Source organism: Hyla sarda, chromosome 6, assembly GCF_029499605.1.
Source record: "Hyla sarda isolate aHylSar1 chromosome 6, aHylSar1.hap1, whole genome shotgun sequence".
Classification (NCBI taxonomy): domain Eukaryota; kingdom Metazoa; phylum Chordata; class Amphibia; order Anura; family Hylidae; genus Hyla; species Hyla sarda.
In genome coordinates, this window is record NC_079194.1 from 287,570,902 (window position 1) to 287,588,943 (window position 18,042).

General features: G+C 40.9%; 1 protein-coding gene across 1 annotated transcript in view; it reads right to left on the bottom strand.

The window, feature by feature from the left end:
* CHST1 (carbohydrate sulfotransferase 1) overlaps nucleotides 1-15,612 on the bottom strand; it is a 43,566-nt gene extending 27,954 nt beyond the window's left edge. The window contains exon 1 of the mRNA XM_056527608.1: nucleotides 15,074-15,612. The gene's annotated coding sequence lies outside the window, so the exon portion shown is untranslated. The remainder of the gene's footprint in view (nucleotides 1-15,073) is intronic.
* Nucleotides 15,613-18,042: the final 2,430 nt, after the last annotated feature.

An 18,042-nucleotide genomic window follows, 5' to 3' on the forward strand; every position in this document is an offset into this window, starting at 1 on the left:
ATAGCTGTGCACTATGGCTGTGGTGCAAGACATATCTTAGTGGGCTTCCAATCTTTGTTGGGGTTGTACACTTTCCTTTTTTTCATCATTCTGCACTAAAGATTTGACTTCTGCTACCCCTGGTGCCCTCGTAAGTAAAGTAAACTCCCCAAAACAATATCAAAAAGACAATGCCCCAGATGTTAATAGTGCCCCCTTTTTGCCCCACACAGTAAGAATGCCCTTTTGTTTGTCCATCTAGTGTCCTCCTCACAGTAAAAGTGCCCCCTCCACAGCAATATTGCCTCCTTAGTGCCTTTATTGATGTAATAGTGCCCCCTACAGCCCCCACACAGATAAAACATCGGACTGTCATTTAAAAGTGCCGCCACACAGTTGAAGACTCCAAATGTGCCCGTATAAGTAAACTGTATATGCTTGGAAATGGACCAAATTTAGTCATTAATAGACTACATTTGGTCCATTGACCACAATGACCATGATATAGGCACGTCGTAGTATGTTGTATATTGTTCTGCTGGCTATGCTAACTTACCCACTTAATGTAGGCTAGTTAGTGGTTTAGCCAACAGAGTACCAACTTATTCCACTGTCACGGTGTATATGGGACACACCACTCAGGTGGCATGGTCTACTGTTAGTGCTCATGGGTGGACCATTTATTAATAATGTATAGGGGGCACTCTTCTACCACAGTTTATGGGGGACTATGCTTGCACCCCACTAGGATGGTGTTCTGTACTTCTGTACTCTACCTGTTATTATTGGGTTGTTCTTGAAGTTAGCAATGGCTTAGCCATCAGAAAACCACCCCACTAATGTGCCCAATGGCAGAGGGTCACGCACAATTACACAATCTGCACCCTCTAAATAACAACTGATCTATTGCCACATTCTGGCTTTTAGAGTTTTATTTATCAAAGTCCTATTTGGGAAATTTGCTAATTTCCTGTTTTACGATTCATTAAGTCCATAAAACTCACACAGGCTCAATTAGATCTACATCTGCACACGAGAGCGATTCACCTGCATCCATCGAGTCATCATTTCTGGGTGTAGAAATCATATGCAAAGTGAACAACAAGTAAATAGCGCTTAACAAAGCAAAAAGAAAAGTCAAGGTTCCCGAGGTTAAACAAGACAGATACAGCTGGTAAAATAAGTATTGAACATGTCACCATATTTCTCACTAAATATATTTCGTAAGGTGCTATTGACATGAAACTAGATGTTGGCAACAACCCAAGTAATCCATAAATACAAAGGAAACAAAACAAACTCAGAAATTATGTTATGTGTAATATGAATGTGAAATGACATGGAAAAAGTATTGAACGCATATAAAAAGGAAGGAGCAAAAAGACATGGAAAGCCAAGACAACTGAAATCTATCAGTAATTAAAAAGCAATTCTGCCCCTTGTCAGTGCAAATTAATATCAGCCGGTTCAGTCCCAACTATTGGCTACAAAATGGTCTCATTGCCAAGGTGTCACACAAGACACATCTCATGATGGGTAAAAGCAAAGAGCCGTCTCAAGACCTTCACAACCTAATTGTTGTAAAACATAACAATGGTGTTGGTCACAGGCACATTTCTAAGCTTCTGAATGTTCCATTGATCCCTGTTGGGGTCATAAAACGGAACAGAAGACAATCATTTCACCATAAATTTACCTCGACCAGGTGCTTTTTACAAGATTTCTGACAGAGGAGCGACAAGAATATTCAGAAGAGTTGTCCAAGAGCCACGGACACTTGGGGAAAGCTTCAAAAAGGCCTGTACGCATGCTCACCACACAAGACTCCATTTCTGAATATAAAGCATGGCAAAGCTTGTTTAAAGATAACTGTACAACATTTGGAAAATGCAATGTAATACTAGTAGAATATAGTGTGGTCAGATGAGAGCATAATAGACCTGTTTGGTGCCATGATATGTGCCATGTTTGGAGGAGAAATAGTGCTGCCCATCACCCTAAAAGCACCAGACCAACAGTGAAGTCTGCAAGTCATAATTTGGGGATACTATGTAAAGAACTGAAGATCATGATTCATAGAAGAGGCCCGTGGAACCTTCAAGATTTGAAGACTGTGGAAGAATGGGCCAAAATCAAAAAGCAATGAATGCCAGTAGTTTCTCCATATAGGAGGCGTCTTGAAGCCATAATTACCAACACAGGCTTATGTACAAAATATTAAATAAATATCGATTAGCAAGTTCAAACTTATTTCTGAGCTCATGTCTTTTGGTTTCTTTATATGTATGGATTACTTGGGTTGTTGCCATTGAACATTTAATGTCAGTAGCAGATTTGGAAATATATTAAGTGAGAAAAATTGTGACGTGTTCAATACTTATTTCACCCGCTGTATATACACAATATTTTATGTCTTTCTCGTAGGCCTGGATGGACAAAACCTCCTCCATGCAAACTCTTGCTTATATATAATGTATAGAATGTAATGTATGTACACAGTGGCATCACCAGCAGAATAGTATCCACTTTGGAGCGGATTTCCAGGGACTGTTGGGTTTGTGCCATTTGATGGTTACAATGGCAGGTAACATCAGGAAGCAACTAGGACCAAGTTGTGAAGTGGTGATAATTTATAGTTATGGTGTAGCGATATTATTTGTCCTCTGTATACAGTGATCCCTCAACTTACAATGGCCTCAACATACAATAGTTTCAACATACAATGGTCTTTTATGGACCATTGTAAGTTGAAACCAGACTCAACATACAATGTTACGGACAGTCCAGATCTGTGAAACGTGTCAATGGCCGGAAGAACTGACCAATCAGAATGGGCATTCACTGGTAAAACACCTGTATTACTGAAGCGTATGCACTGACTGGTGTCTGGTAGCGCCCCCTAAAGTACAGGGACGTATTACATGTTCTGTACTACTCTTTACCTGGATTACTGAAGTGTATGCACTGACTGCTGTCTGGTAGCGCCCCCTACAGTACAGGGAGGTATTACATGTTCTGTACTCTTTACCTGTATTACTGAAGTGCATGCACTGACTGGTGTCTTGTAGCACCCCCTACAGTACAGGGAGGTATTACATGTTCTGTACTACTCTTTATCTGTGCAGGGTTTGCTGCTCCTTTGTACACCTGGTGAGGGTGGCTCCATTTTAAATTTTTAGGACATTACGTGTACTGTACAGGACCCTGAAGAAGCTCCTGTCCTCTTCATAGACCAGCGTTTCCCAACCAGGGTGCCTCCAGACTTGCTTTATCTGTAGTTATCTACTTTTTTTTGTTTAATCCTCCCTTTTTCCTATTTTTGGATGACATTTTGGTGGCTTCAGAACCAATTACCAGGTTTCCATAGAGTTCTGGTTTCAACATACAATGGTCGTCTTGGAACCGATTAATATTGTAACTTGAGGGACCACTGTATTCCCATTTCAGCTTGTTATCCCCTATCCATAGGACAGGGGATACCAATTATAACGGTGGGGGCCATCATTTTCCGCAGAATGAATGGAACACACCGCACCTGGACGGCCAACACTACACTTATTCCCTATGGGGCCACCGTTTTCGAGTTCAGCAATCGTAAATGTTCGGCGGCCCCTGCTTGAGAGGGGAATACCCTGTGTTGTGGCTTTTTTTTTTAGACCCATTTCTCATATGCCACTTATTTTTTTAAATAAAGTTGCAAAATGTTTGTACAACTGCACTCAACGGGGGAGATTCATCAAGATCTGTGCTGAGGAAAAGTTGACCAGTTGCCCATAGCAACCAATCAGATCACTTCTTTCATTTTTCAGAGGCCTTTTTTTTTTAAATGATAGAAGCGATCTGATTGGTTGCTATGGGCAACTGGTCAACTTTTTATCTGCCCAGGTTTTGATGGATCTCCCCCAATGAGCGGTGCACGACAAAGGCAAGCTGAAAAAGTGGGGTGAAAAATGTTGCAAATTTTGAATTCGCCCAATGAGTCTAATATCGGTACATCTTTGAGTTTACGGATACTTTTACAGTGTGGGAAATCCTGATTTGGCGGTACATTGGCATTGTGTTTAGAAATGAGCGAATTTACAGTAAATTCGATTCGTCACGAACTTCTCGGCTCGGCAGTTGATGGCTTCTCCTGCATAAATTAGTTTAGCTTAGTTCTCTGCCGAGCCGAGAAGTTCGTGACGAATCGAATTTACTGTAAATTCGCTCATCTCTAATTGTGTTACGGTCTTTTCCCTTTAGTTCAGAACACCATGCAGCACTTTTTCCCAGATCTGTCTTAGGCGATTGTTAAGAGTTCCTTACTACGCCGCGGCCCCGTTTCTTCATTAGTTTCCTGTTGTCGGGGAAACTACTTTACTCCCCTAGCAATGTGATATATAAAATGCCTCCGTCCTTGAGTTATTTACCAATTGTTATAGGGTTTCAAATGGCAAACTGGTTACTTCACCCCAGGCGAGTGAGACAAGCTGCCAACCATTAGATCATTACAATCTAATTACACTTGTGAAGTTACATTATCCTGTAGCAAAAATGACGTCTTCAAAAAGTACAATACAGCACGACTTTACTCATTACTCCCTATTAATAATGCATCATTATAGGGGAAGAAATGCTCAAAGACGCAATTACTTCTGATAAAAGCCAAGATGTTCATCGTAATTATACTTGAGCATTAAAGAGCGAGAAGAAAGACACGTGGAGGAAGACCATGGGACCATCACTCTCTGGTGTAGGGGACTACTGTCTGCCATGTCTCCTCACTGTACCTTAGATGGATTGTTAGAGATACGCGAATCCGTTCAGCTGGAATCAAATTTGGTCGGAGTTTCACAGAAAACTTCGGATTCGTTAAAGTCTGAATTTTTTGGGATTCAGTTCAGATTTGTTTCGTATTTGCTCCTGTACTCTGAGTGGCCTGGAAGTGGCGATAATGTATGTAATGCAACTACATGCACTGGGCTGGGTACTCTGCACCTGGCCCGGCCGCTCAGGAGCTTTGACAGGAGTCCCTGCTCCTGTGCATACACTGCATGGCCAATCGGGGCACTTCCGAATCTGAAATTGAGATCCAAATCCAATCTGCCAATGAGATATCCCATTTATTATATTTTTGAACGCTGGCAGCAACTAACCCTATCAGTGGAGTGACAGACATATGCACTTGAATATGAAGTACATGTGACTTTGGCATTAAATGCTGGTGCCTTGGCTAGCAACATGTTGGTCTGATGCTATACTTGTCTTCTATCCTGCCGACTACGCCAACCACTCTATATCCCTCTATCCTGCCGACTACGCCAACCACACTATATCCCTCTATCCTGCCGACTACGCCAACCACTCTATATCCCTCTATCCTGCCGACTACGCCAACCACACTATATCCCTCTATCCTGCCGACTACGCCAACCACTCTATATCCCTCTATCCTGCCGACTACGCCAACCACACTATGTCCCTCTATCCTGCCGACTACGCCAACCACACTATATCCCTCTATCCTGCCGACTACGCCAACCACTCTATATCCCTCTATCCTGCCGACTACGCCAACCACACTATATCCCTCTATCCTGCCGATTACGCCAACCACACTATATCCCTTTATCCTGCTGACTACGCCAACCACTCTATATCCCTCTATCCTGCCGACTACGCCAACCACACTATATCCCTCTATCCTGCCGACTACGCCAACCACACTATATCCCTCTATCCTGCCGACTACGCCAACCACACTATATCCCTCTATCCTGCTGACTACGCCAACCACTCTATATCCATCTATCCTGCTGACTATGCCAACCACACTATATCTCTCTATCCTGCTGACTACGCCAACCACTCTATATCCCTCTATCCTGCCGACTACGCCAACCACTCTATATCCCTCTATCCTGCCGACTACACCAACCACTCTATATCCCTCTATCCTGCCGACTACGCCAACCACTCTATATCCCTCTATCCTGCTGACTACGCCAACCACACTATATCCCTCTATCCTGCTGACTACGCCAACCACACTATATCCCTCTATCCTGCCGACTACGCCAACCACACTATATCCCTCTATCCTGCCGACTACGCCAACCACTCTATATCCCTCTATCCTGCCGACTACGCCAACCACTCTATATCCCTCTATCCTGCTGACTACGCCAACCACACTATATCCCTCTATCCTGCTGACTAGGCCAACCACTCTATATCCCTCTATCCTGCTGACTACGCCAACCACACTATATCCCTCTATCCTGCCGACTACACCAACCACACTATATCCCTCTATCCTGCCGACTACGCCAACCACTCTATATCCCTCTATCCTGCCGACTACGCCAACCACTCTATATCCCTCTATCCTGCCGACTACGCCAACCACTCTATATCCCTCTATCCTGCCGACTACGTCAACCACTCTATATCCCTCTATCCTGCTGACTACGCCAACCACACTATATCCCTCTATCCTGCTGACTACGCCAACCACTCTATATCCCTCTATCCTGCTGACTACGCCAACCACACTATATCCCTCTATCCTGCCGACTACACCAACCACACTATATCCCTCTATCCTGCCGACTACGCCAACCACTCTATATCCCTCTATCCTGCCGACTACGCCAACCACTCTATATCCCTCTATCCTGCCGACTACACCAACCACACTATATCCCTCTATCCTGCTGACTACGCCAACCACACTATATCCCTCTATCCTGCCGACTACGCCAACCACTCTATATCCCTCTATCCTGCTGACTACACCAACCACACTATATCCCTCTATCCTGCCGATTACGCCAACCACACTATATCCCTCTATCCTGCCGACTACGCCAACCACACTATATCCCTCTATCCTGCCGACTACGCCAACCACACTATATCCCTCTATCCTGCCGACTACGCCAACCACTCTATATCCCTCTTTCCTGCCGACTACGCCAACCACTCTATATCCCTCTATCCTGCTGACTACACCAACCACACTATATCCCTCTATCCCGCCGACTACGCCAACCACTCTATATCCCTCTATCCTGCTGACTACGCCAACCACACTATATCCCTCTATCCTGCTGACTACGCCAACCACTCTATATCCCTCTATCCTGCCGACTACACCAACCACACTATATCCCTCTATCCCGCCGACTACGCCAACCACTCTATATCCCTCTATCCTGCTGACTACGCCAACCACTCTATATCCCTCTATCCTGCTGACTACGCCAACCACTCTATATCCCTCTATCCTGCCGACTACGCCAACCACTCTATATCCCTCTATCCTGCCGACTACACCAACCACACTATATCCCTCTATCCTGCCGATTACGCCAACCACACTATATCCCTCTATCCCGCCGACTACGCCAACCACTCTATATCCCTCTATCCTGCTGACTACGCCAACCACTCTATATCCCTCTATCCTGCCGACTACGCCAACCACTCTATATCCCTCTATCCTGCCGACTACGCCAACCACACTATATCCCTCTATCCTGCCGACTACGCCAACCACACTATATCCCTCTATCCTGCCGACTACGCCAACCACACTATATCCCTCTATCCTGACGACTACGCCAACCACACTATATCCCTCTATCCTGACGACTACGCCAACCACTCTATATCCCTCTATCCTGCCGACAACACACACAAGAAAAAGTTCAATGTAGTTCAAACTAATTATGTTTACTTTGCCCCTTTTTGCACTCGGACTGGTACAAAATATCCTAGTGGTATTCGTTCGCAACTGAGGCACAAAGACTTAATGGTTGCATTAATACTAAATAGCACATTTCTTAAATGTTGCTATGAAACAATGTTTAGGTGGTCCTTAATAAAAAAAAATTAACATGAAATACTGACTGTAAAGTTAAAATACCTGGTGCCCTTTTTGTTTTGTCAAGTTGTTTCTTTTTAGTTTTTGTCAGGGTTATTACGATTCCATGCCCCCTCCCCATTTAAGCACTATCCTATACACACTGAGACACCCCTGATCTTGAATGGATCAGATGTAAAATGTTCATTTAAAGTGACAGGCAACTATTTAAAAAAAGAACAGCCCTGCAGGGGGGGTACAATCCATTCCCCTTACATGCCATAGTAGAACGGTTTGGTCAGCAGTAGTATGGAGAAAGCAACGAATAGGACATCCCGGCTTACCCAGAAAAATAAGATCAACTTTGTGCTACGTGTGGTCATCTTATATCTTACAGACTAACAGACGCCATGGTTGATAAATCACTGGGGACATATGATCTTTCCACCACACAAGAGGGGTCTGTAATCCGAATTTTACAGTAGGTAGATAGACAGATAGATAGATAGATATGAGATAGATAGATAGATATGAGATAGATAGATAGATAGGAGATAGATAGGAGATAGATAGATAAATAGATATGAGATAGATAGATATAAGATAGATAGATAGATAGATTTGAGATAGATAGATAGGAGATAGATAGATAGATATGAGATAGATATGAGATAGATAGATATGAGATAGATAGATATGAGATAGATAGATATGAGATAGATAGATAGATATGAGATAGATAGATATGAGATAGATAGGTAGATATGAGATAGATAGATAGATATGAGAGATAGATATGAGATAGATAGGAGATAGATATGAGATAGATAGATATATATGAGATAGATAGATAGATAGATAGATAGATAGATAGGAGATAGATAGATACGAGATAGATAAATAGATGTGAGATAGATAGATATGAGATAGATAGATATGAGAGAGATATGAGATAGATAGATATGAGATAGATATGAGATAGATAGATATGAGATAGATAGATATGAGATAGATAGATAGGAGATAGATAGATATGAGATAGATAGATATGAGATAGATAGATATGAGATAGATAGATATGAGATAGATAGATATGAGATAGATAGATATGAGATAGATAGATATGAGATAGATAGATCGATAGATCCATATGAAATAGATAAATAGATATAAAATAACTAGATAGATATTATGTATTCCATCCATGACAATGTGACTTCTTTGTTTTACTCACTCAGAAAGAGCATGTTCAGCCTCTAAGAGGTTCATACTGAGATATAAAACCCTGCCGTGTCGAAATATTGATTTCACACTTGGGTACAGACGGAGCGGAGTGTGAGCTCACATCAAGCCCTAGTGCATTACTTCGGATGGGGATGAAGTGCTGCTTCCAGATTCCTTTGCCAGGAATAATATTACCCATTATGCTATATTCGGCACCGCTATATAGACGACTGTCATACATATAACACTGGGCCATAGGACTGGATTTGGCGCAAGTATCATGTATAATATTTTTTTCCCCTGAGGTTAATATGAAATGTATTTAATCATGAAGATAATAAGGAGTCGTGGAATATCCTGTATTTACATAAGGTAAATCTGACTGATCCAGCGCATCTTCCCATTGGCTGCAATAGAAACGAAGGTGATATAGTCTCATTCAATCTCCTAGGAGAACTTTTTTTAACCTCTCTAACTTTTGTATCATTTCACCTTAAAGGGGTACTCCGTTGGGAAAAAAAAAATTCTAATCAACTGGTGCAAGAAAGTTAAACAGATTTGTAAATCCCTTTGATTTAAAAATCTTAACCCTTCCAGTACTTATCAGCTGCTGTATACTACAGATATACTACAGAGAAATTTGTGAATTTCCTTCCAGCCTGACCACAGTGCTCTCTGCTGACACCTCTGTCCGTGTCAGGAACTGTCCAGAGCAGGAGAGGTTTTCTATGGGGATATATGATTCTTATCTGGACAGTTCCTGACACAGACAGAGGTGTCAGCAGAGAGCACTGTTGTCAGACAGAAAAGAACTACACAAATTTATCTGTTTTATACAGCAGCTAATAAGTACTGGAAGGATTAAAAAATGTTTAATAGAAGTAATTTACAAATCTGTTTAACTTTCAGGGACCATTTGATTTGAAAACATTTGTTTTCTACTTGAGTTCCCCTTTAAACACTCCATGTACCGCCATATGGTGCTCCATAGGGCACAGTATTAGCATGTTCCTTATCATATGGCATCCAATGGAACAAAGCTCTTGTCATAGCGCGTTACAGGATGACACATTATGGCGCCTTACGGCTTGTACAAAACCGTGATAAGGCCGCATGCTTAAAGCTGTCGTTTTGTTCCAATGTATCAGTTGCCCGAGGACTGGACTTGACCTCCCAGCTGCGTTCCTTTTATTCTTACCGCAGACACTGACTGCTTATCCCCTTGTACGGCCCAAAATGATATCTCTGTTACCAGCTTAGAAAAGCTCCTTCACCCTCCTAAGCCAGTTCATCTCTCCGATTACTACAGAACATTCTTTCCATAACCTCAGTTCTGTCAGGTGATCCCAGGTATTAACCACGGTCATATACATGATTCTGCTGCTTAGGTTTAAGTGCAGGTGAAGCAGAGCTGATCTGTGTAGGTGCAGCAGAGCTATGTCCTTCATGTCATCGTAATATTAGAAGAGCTGTATGCAAAACTGATCACAATAACTTAACAGGAGATAGATAGATATAAGATAGATAGATATGAGATAGATAGATATGAAATAGATAGATGGATATGAGATAGATAGATAGATAGATAGATATGAGATAGATAGATAGATATGAGATAGATAGATAGATAGATATGAGATAGATAGATAGATATTAGATAGATAGATATGAGATAGATAGATATGAGAGATAGATAGATAGATATAAGATAGATAGATAGATAGATAGATAGATATGAGATAGATATGAGATAGATAGATAGATATAAGATAGATAGATAGATAGATATGAGATAGATAGATATGAGATAGATAGATAGATATAAGATAGATAGATAGATAGATAGATAGATATGAGATAGATAGATATGAGATAGATAGATAGATAGATAGATATGAGATAGATAGATATGAAATAGATAGATAGATATGAGATAGATAGATAGATATGAGATAGATAGATAGATAGATAGATATGAGATAGATAGATATGAGATAGATATGAGATAGATAGATATGAGCTAGATAGATATGAGATAGATATGAGATAGATAGATAGATATGAGATAGATAGATAGATATGAGATAGATAGATATGAGATAGATATGAGCTAGATAGATATGAGATAGATATGAGATAGATAGATAGATATGAGATAGATAGATATGAGATAGATAGATATGAGATAGATAGATAGATAGATAGATAGATATGAGATAGATAGATAGATAGATAGATATGAGATAAATATGAGATAGATAAATAGATAGATAGACATGTGATAGATAGATAGATAGATATGAGAGAGATAGATAGATAGATATGAGATAGATATGAGTTAGATAAATAGATATGAGATAGATAGATATGAGAGATAAACAGATAGATAGATATGAGATAGATATATAGATATGAGATAGATAGATAGATAGATATGAGATAGATATGAGATAGATAGATAGATATGAGAGAGATAGATAGATAGACATGAGATAGATAGATATGAGATAGATAGATAGATATGAGATAGATAAATAGATAGATAGATATGAGATAGATATATAGATATGAGATAGATAGATAGATATGAGATAGATAGATATGAGAGAGAGAGAGATAGATAGATATGAGATAGATATGATGTAGATAGATAGATATGAGATAGATAGATATGAGATAGATAGATAGATATGAGATAGATAGATATGAGATATATCTATCTATCTCATATCTATCTCATATCTATCTTATATCTATCTATCTATCTATCTATCTATTTATCTATCTCATATCTATCTATCTCATATCTATCTATCTATCTATCTATCTATTTATCTGAGATAGATAAATAGATAGATATGAGATAGATAGATAGATATGAGATAGATATGAGATAGATAGATAGATAGATAGATAGATATGAGATAGATAGATAGATAGATATGAGATAGATAGATATGAGAGAGATAGATAGATATAAGATAGATATAGATAGATAGATATGAGATAGATAGATATGAGATAGATAGATATGAGATAAATAGATATGAGATAGATAAATAAATAGATAGATAGATAGATATGAGATAGGTAGATAGATATGAGATAGATAGATAGATAGATATGAGATAGATATGAGATAGATATGAGATAGATATGAGATAGATAGATGGATATGAGATAGATAGATAGATATGAGATAGATATAGATGTATTTCATCATGACATCAGACTTTGGTTCTCTCTATGGTCTCTGACCAACACTACATGGCTTTTCCCCGCCATACTCCGCACTGCTACATCCCTCTACCATGCAACAAAGTTCTGTTTACATGCAAACTTTTCAGCGCTGTTGTCGCCATGGCAGTAGGTGCGTACAGGGCACAGGACAGAACATTTGTGACTGCAGTTTCTGCCGCCTCCATAATGACATATACTCCTCTAGCCGACCAGATCGGGGGTCCGGCCCACCTCTTATCTAAAGCAGGTGGCCTGTGCCTCCCCGGCCCATCTGTTATGTCCAGAAGTGTTCTGGTTAATCCACAGCTTGTGAGGATGGGAGCTGAAATGAAGAATCCGCTGCACATGAACCGTGGATGTAGCAGAGCCGAATTGGTCGTAAAACTCTACGCTGCTTATATTGCCTATGGGAACGTCCCTGCTTTAAATGTTAGGTCAGGTGTAACTGCAGTCCCATGTAAATGCACATGTGTCACGCCTTACACCAGAATGGTTACCAATGACAAACTCAGCTGTGCTATGTCTCATGAACTCTGCTAGAATGACTGAGGTTAAGGCCTTTTATATGCACTGTGCTCTATATCAGTGTTTTTCAACCAGTGTGCCTCCAGCTGCTGCAAAACTACAACTCCCAGCATGCCCCGGACAGCCGTTGGCTGTCCGGGCATGCTGGGAGTTGTAGTTTTGCAACAGCTGGAGGCACTCTGGTTGGAAAACACTGCTCTATATAGTCCATATATGGATCCTACAATTGTTCCGTGGACTGTGGCGGATACATGCAGGACCCTCCTCTATGTATTGTGGTCATATCCATCACTTAGTGTGCTCGTCTTTATGGCTCTCTGGTCACCTGACTAATAGTTACATGTGACAAAGGGCAAAGAGCACCGAATTATTGGGATTTGTGGAATAGTTATGAGCTGGGTCTGTACTGATAGAGGAGGGGACACAGAAAGGGGGTATAGATCAAGTATCATTGGATAGATAGATATGAGATAGATAGATAGATATGAGATAGATAGATAGATAGATAGATAGATATGAGATAGATAGATAGATATGCGATAGATAGATATGAGAGAGATAGATATGAGATAGATAGATAGATAGATATGAGATAGATAGATAGATAGATAGATAGATATGAGAGAGATAGATATGAGATAGATAGATATGAGATAGATAGATAGATAGATATGAGATAGATAGATATGAGATAGATAGATAGATATGAGATAGATAGATAGATATGAGATAGATAGGAGATAGATATGAGATAGATAGATAGATAGATAGATAGATATGAGATAGATAGATAGATATGAGGTAGATGGATAGATATGAGATATATAGATATGAGATAGATATGGGATAGATAGATATGAGATAGATATATGATAGATATGAGATAGATAGATAGATATGAGAGAGATAGATAGATAGATAGATATGAGAGAGATAGATATGAGATAGATAGATATGAGATAGATAGATAGATAGATAGATATGAGATAGATAGATATGAGATAGATAGATAGATATGAGATAGATAGATAGATAGATATGAGATAGATAGGAGATAGATATGAGATAGATAGATAGATAGATAGATAGATATGAGATAGATAGATAGATATGAGGTAGATGGATAGATATGAGATATATAGATATGAGATAGATATGGGATAGATAGATATGAGATAGATATATGATAGATATGAGATAGATAGATAGATATGAGATATATACCGTAGATAGATATGAGATAGATAGGTATGAGATTGATAGATAGATAGATAGATGATAGATATGAGATAGATAGATAGATGATAGATATGAGATAGATAGTTATGAGATAGATAGATGAGATAAATATGGGATGGATAGATATGAAATAGATATGATGTAGATAGATAGATATGGGATAGATAAAAGTTAGACAGATCTTTAGGTAGAGAGATAGATATACATACTGTATAGATAGATGTGAGATACAAGTTTATACATGTGATAATTGATACATATTTGGATATATAAATATATGTACAGGACAGATATAAGATATACTCACATGGATAAAAATGTATATATGATGATGATAGATAGATAGATAGATATGAGATAGATAGATAGAAATGAGATAGATAGATATGAGATAGATAGATATGAGACAGAGAGATAGATATGAGATAGATGTGAGATAGATAGATAGATATGTTATAGATAGATATGATATATATATATGAGATAGATAGATAGATATGAGATAGATAGATAGATATGAGATAGATAGATATGTTATAGATAGATATGATATAGATATGATATATATATGAGATAGATAGATATGAGATAGATAGATAGATATGTTATAGATAGATATGATATATATATATGAGATAGATAGATAGATAGATAGATATGAGATAGATAGATAGATATGAGATAGATATGTTATAGATAGATATGATATAGATATGATATATATATGAGATAGATAGATATGAGATAGATAGATATGTTATAGATATGATATATATATGAGATAGATAGATAGATAATGAATAGACAAATACAGAATAGACCATTACTGTAAATTGCCACTTTCTCTATCATTTCAAGTATCTGTATTCTAGTACCAGGACTGTTCCGTGGACATTGTCGCCTTGTTGCATCCAGACCTTCCACCCTAATCCCATGAATGGCCCCAGTGACCTAAGATGCCATAAAGTGTGGTGCCCCCTGTCACACCCAGGCAGACACACAGGACTGCAGTCCACTTACCTTCCCAGGCTTTGCTGCAGAATGCCAGGGGGTTAGGACCGGGGGGGATCCTTATTGAGCTCGCAGGAAAATCGGGGGCATCCTCTTGGGCTTTTCTCCACCGTCGTCGCCAGTGTTGGACCCCCAGCCTGCTCCCCTCATCTCCTCCATCCTCAGGTTGTTAGTCTCTTGTTGGATATGTCAGGGGGATCATGATCTAGTCAAGTGTCCCTCTCAGGGAGACCCCTTCCCCTAGTATGGCTCCCGGTATCCACCGCAAATCACTGAGTGATGGGGCCAGAAGAAGGGAGGGCTGAGGAGCAGACAGATGCAGGGCACCACAGCTCTCACTGCAGTCCTCCTGAAATCTATGTCTCCTTCCAGGGCTCTGAGATATTACAGCAGGAGCAGCTGAGAGAGAAGGAGACAGGAGGAGGGAGAAGGGAGGGAGACATCAGGGAGGAAGGGAGGAGGGATGTGAGAAAGTGCCACATGGAGGGATGGTGAGGAGCGAGGTGTGAGGGAGGAGAGGTGCCTCAAAGTGCACAACACAAACACCCTACACATCTTCTCCCATCACTGGACTCTTCATAATGGTGGATTAACACCACGGTTTGTCCCCACGGTTTTCTATCAGTTTTTTTTTTGTCAAAACCGTATTCCTCAAAACCAGACCAAAGTGTATGCAACCGCGCGCTTACGAAGAACCCATGTATGGTTTTTAATCGTATACGGTTTGAGAATTCTGTGTCCGGTTTCATACGGTTTTTAACAATTACATCAAATCCGGTTTTGAGATTTTTGTTCTTTGTTTTTTTAAATAAAGTTTCAATTGTTCTATTTTAGAATACTTTAGAATGGAAATGCGCATGTCTAAAGTGTAAAACCGTATAGGGAAAACCGGATTAAACCGTAGACACATAGGGGGAGATTTATCAAAACCTGTCGAGAGGAAAAGTTGCTAAGTTGCCCATAGCAACCAATCAGATCGCTTCTTTCATTTTTTTTCTTAAAGCCTGTGCAAAATGAAAGAAGCGAGCTGATTGGTTGCTATGGGCAACTTAGCAACTTTTCCTCTGGACAGGTTTTGATAAATCTCCCCCATAGAGTTCACTACGGTTCTCATTGACTTCCATGTTACAACATCCGTATACTGTTACAATACGGTTTTTCACCCGGACCAAAAACACGGTTTAGAGTACGGGGGGAAAATAAAAAAACAAAACAAAAAAAAAAACGTATTACAAACAAACCGTGGTCACTAGAGATGAACGCACTTACAGTAAATTCGATTCGTCACGAACTTCTCGGCTCGGCAGTTGATGACTTTTCCTGCATAAATTAGTTCAGCTTTCCGGTGCTCCCGTGGGCTGGAAAAGGTGGATACAGTCCTAGGAGACTCTTTCCTAGGACTGTATCCACCTTTTCCAGCCCACCGGAGCACCTAAAGGCTGAACTAATTTACGCAGGAAAAGTCATCAACTGCCGAGCCGAGAAGTTCGTGACGAATCGAATTTACTGTAAGTTCGCTCATCTCTAGTGGTCACAGTTATATCACCTGTAGGGTTGCCACCTTTCTTGCAAAAAAAGAAGCGGTCATGCTAATTTGCATAATTAATTATATATGCGTGACATCAAAGGATACACATATGCGGGGGAAATTTTGTCCTATTCTGACTCCTATAACTTTTTAATTTCTCATTATAGGTCAGTGTTTCCCAACCAGGGGTGCCTCCAGCTGTTGCAAAACTACAACTCCCAGCATGTTGGACTATATAGTAGTATATAGTATAGGTCAATGTTTCCCAACCGGGGGTGCCTCCAGCTGTTGCAAAACTACAACTCCCAGCATTTTGGACTATATAGTAGTATATAGTATAGGTCAGTGTTTCCCAATCGGGGGTGCCTCCAGCTGTTGCAAAACTACAACTCCCAGCATGTTGGACTATGTAGTAGTATAAAGTATAGGTCAGTGCTTCCCAACCGGGGGTGCCTCTAGCTGTTGCAAAACTACAACTCCCAGCATGCCCGGACAGCCGTTGGCTGTCCGGGCATGCTGGGAGTTGTAGTTTTGCAACAGCTGGAGGTGCTATCACACAGCGGAGGAAGAGGAAGCCGGCACGTATGAGACTAAGCGTGGAGGATAGCACGAGGCAACACAAACACTGACTCACAGGGGCCTGCAACGGAGGTGCTCAGCCGAGCACAAAGCACATGGATCCAACGAAGAAGAAAGACAAGTAGGCGGCACTCACCAAGCAGGGTAGATTTATTGCAGTCCTTCAGACGGGATACAGGGCTCAGGCGGGGGAGTAGCGGTGGAGGAAGGGGCTTGACCGGTCAAGTCCCTTCCTCCACCGCTACTCCCCCGCCTGAGCCCTGTATCCCGTCGGAAGGACTGCAATAAACCTACCCTGCTTGGTGAGTGCCGCCTTTCTTGTTCGTTGGATCCATGTGCTGGAGGTGCTATGGTTGGGAAACACTGGTATAGGTTATGTCTGTGATCGGGGGAGGGGCGTGGGGTCAAATGGGGGTAGGGAGGATCACAGGGTCAAACTTCTGGGCAAAAGTATGGGGAGGTAGGGGAAGCAGAGGGGCGTCAATCCTCTTCTTCATCGACGTCCGGACAGTCCAAGACGGAATAGTCTCTAAGCCGGCTGTGGAGCAGCCTGGGGCAGTCCTGGACGGACATGTCCTCCCTGTTGTAGATGAGGCGATTCCTGGCCAGCCATATAGCGTCCTTAAAACAGTTCGTAAGGCGCCAGACCTCCTGGATGGCCTCCAGGTCGTGAACCCTGGGAAAAAGTCCATAAAGCACCGTATGGAACGATAGGTTGTTCCTGGGTACCGTGTCCCAAGTTCCAGGGCGTTCAATATATTTCTCCACATTAAGTAGATACACAGACTTGCCCCATAAGGTATATAGGCAAGCCACTCCTTAAAGGGGTACTCCGCCCCTAGACATCTTATCCCCTATCCAAAGGATAGGG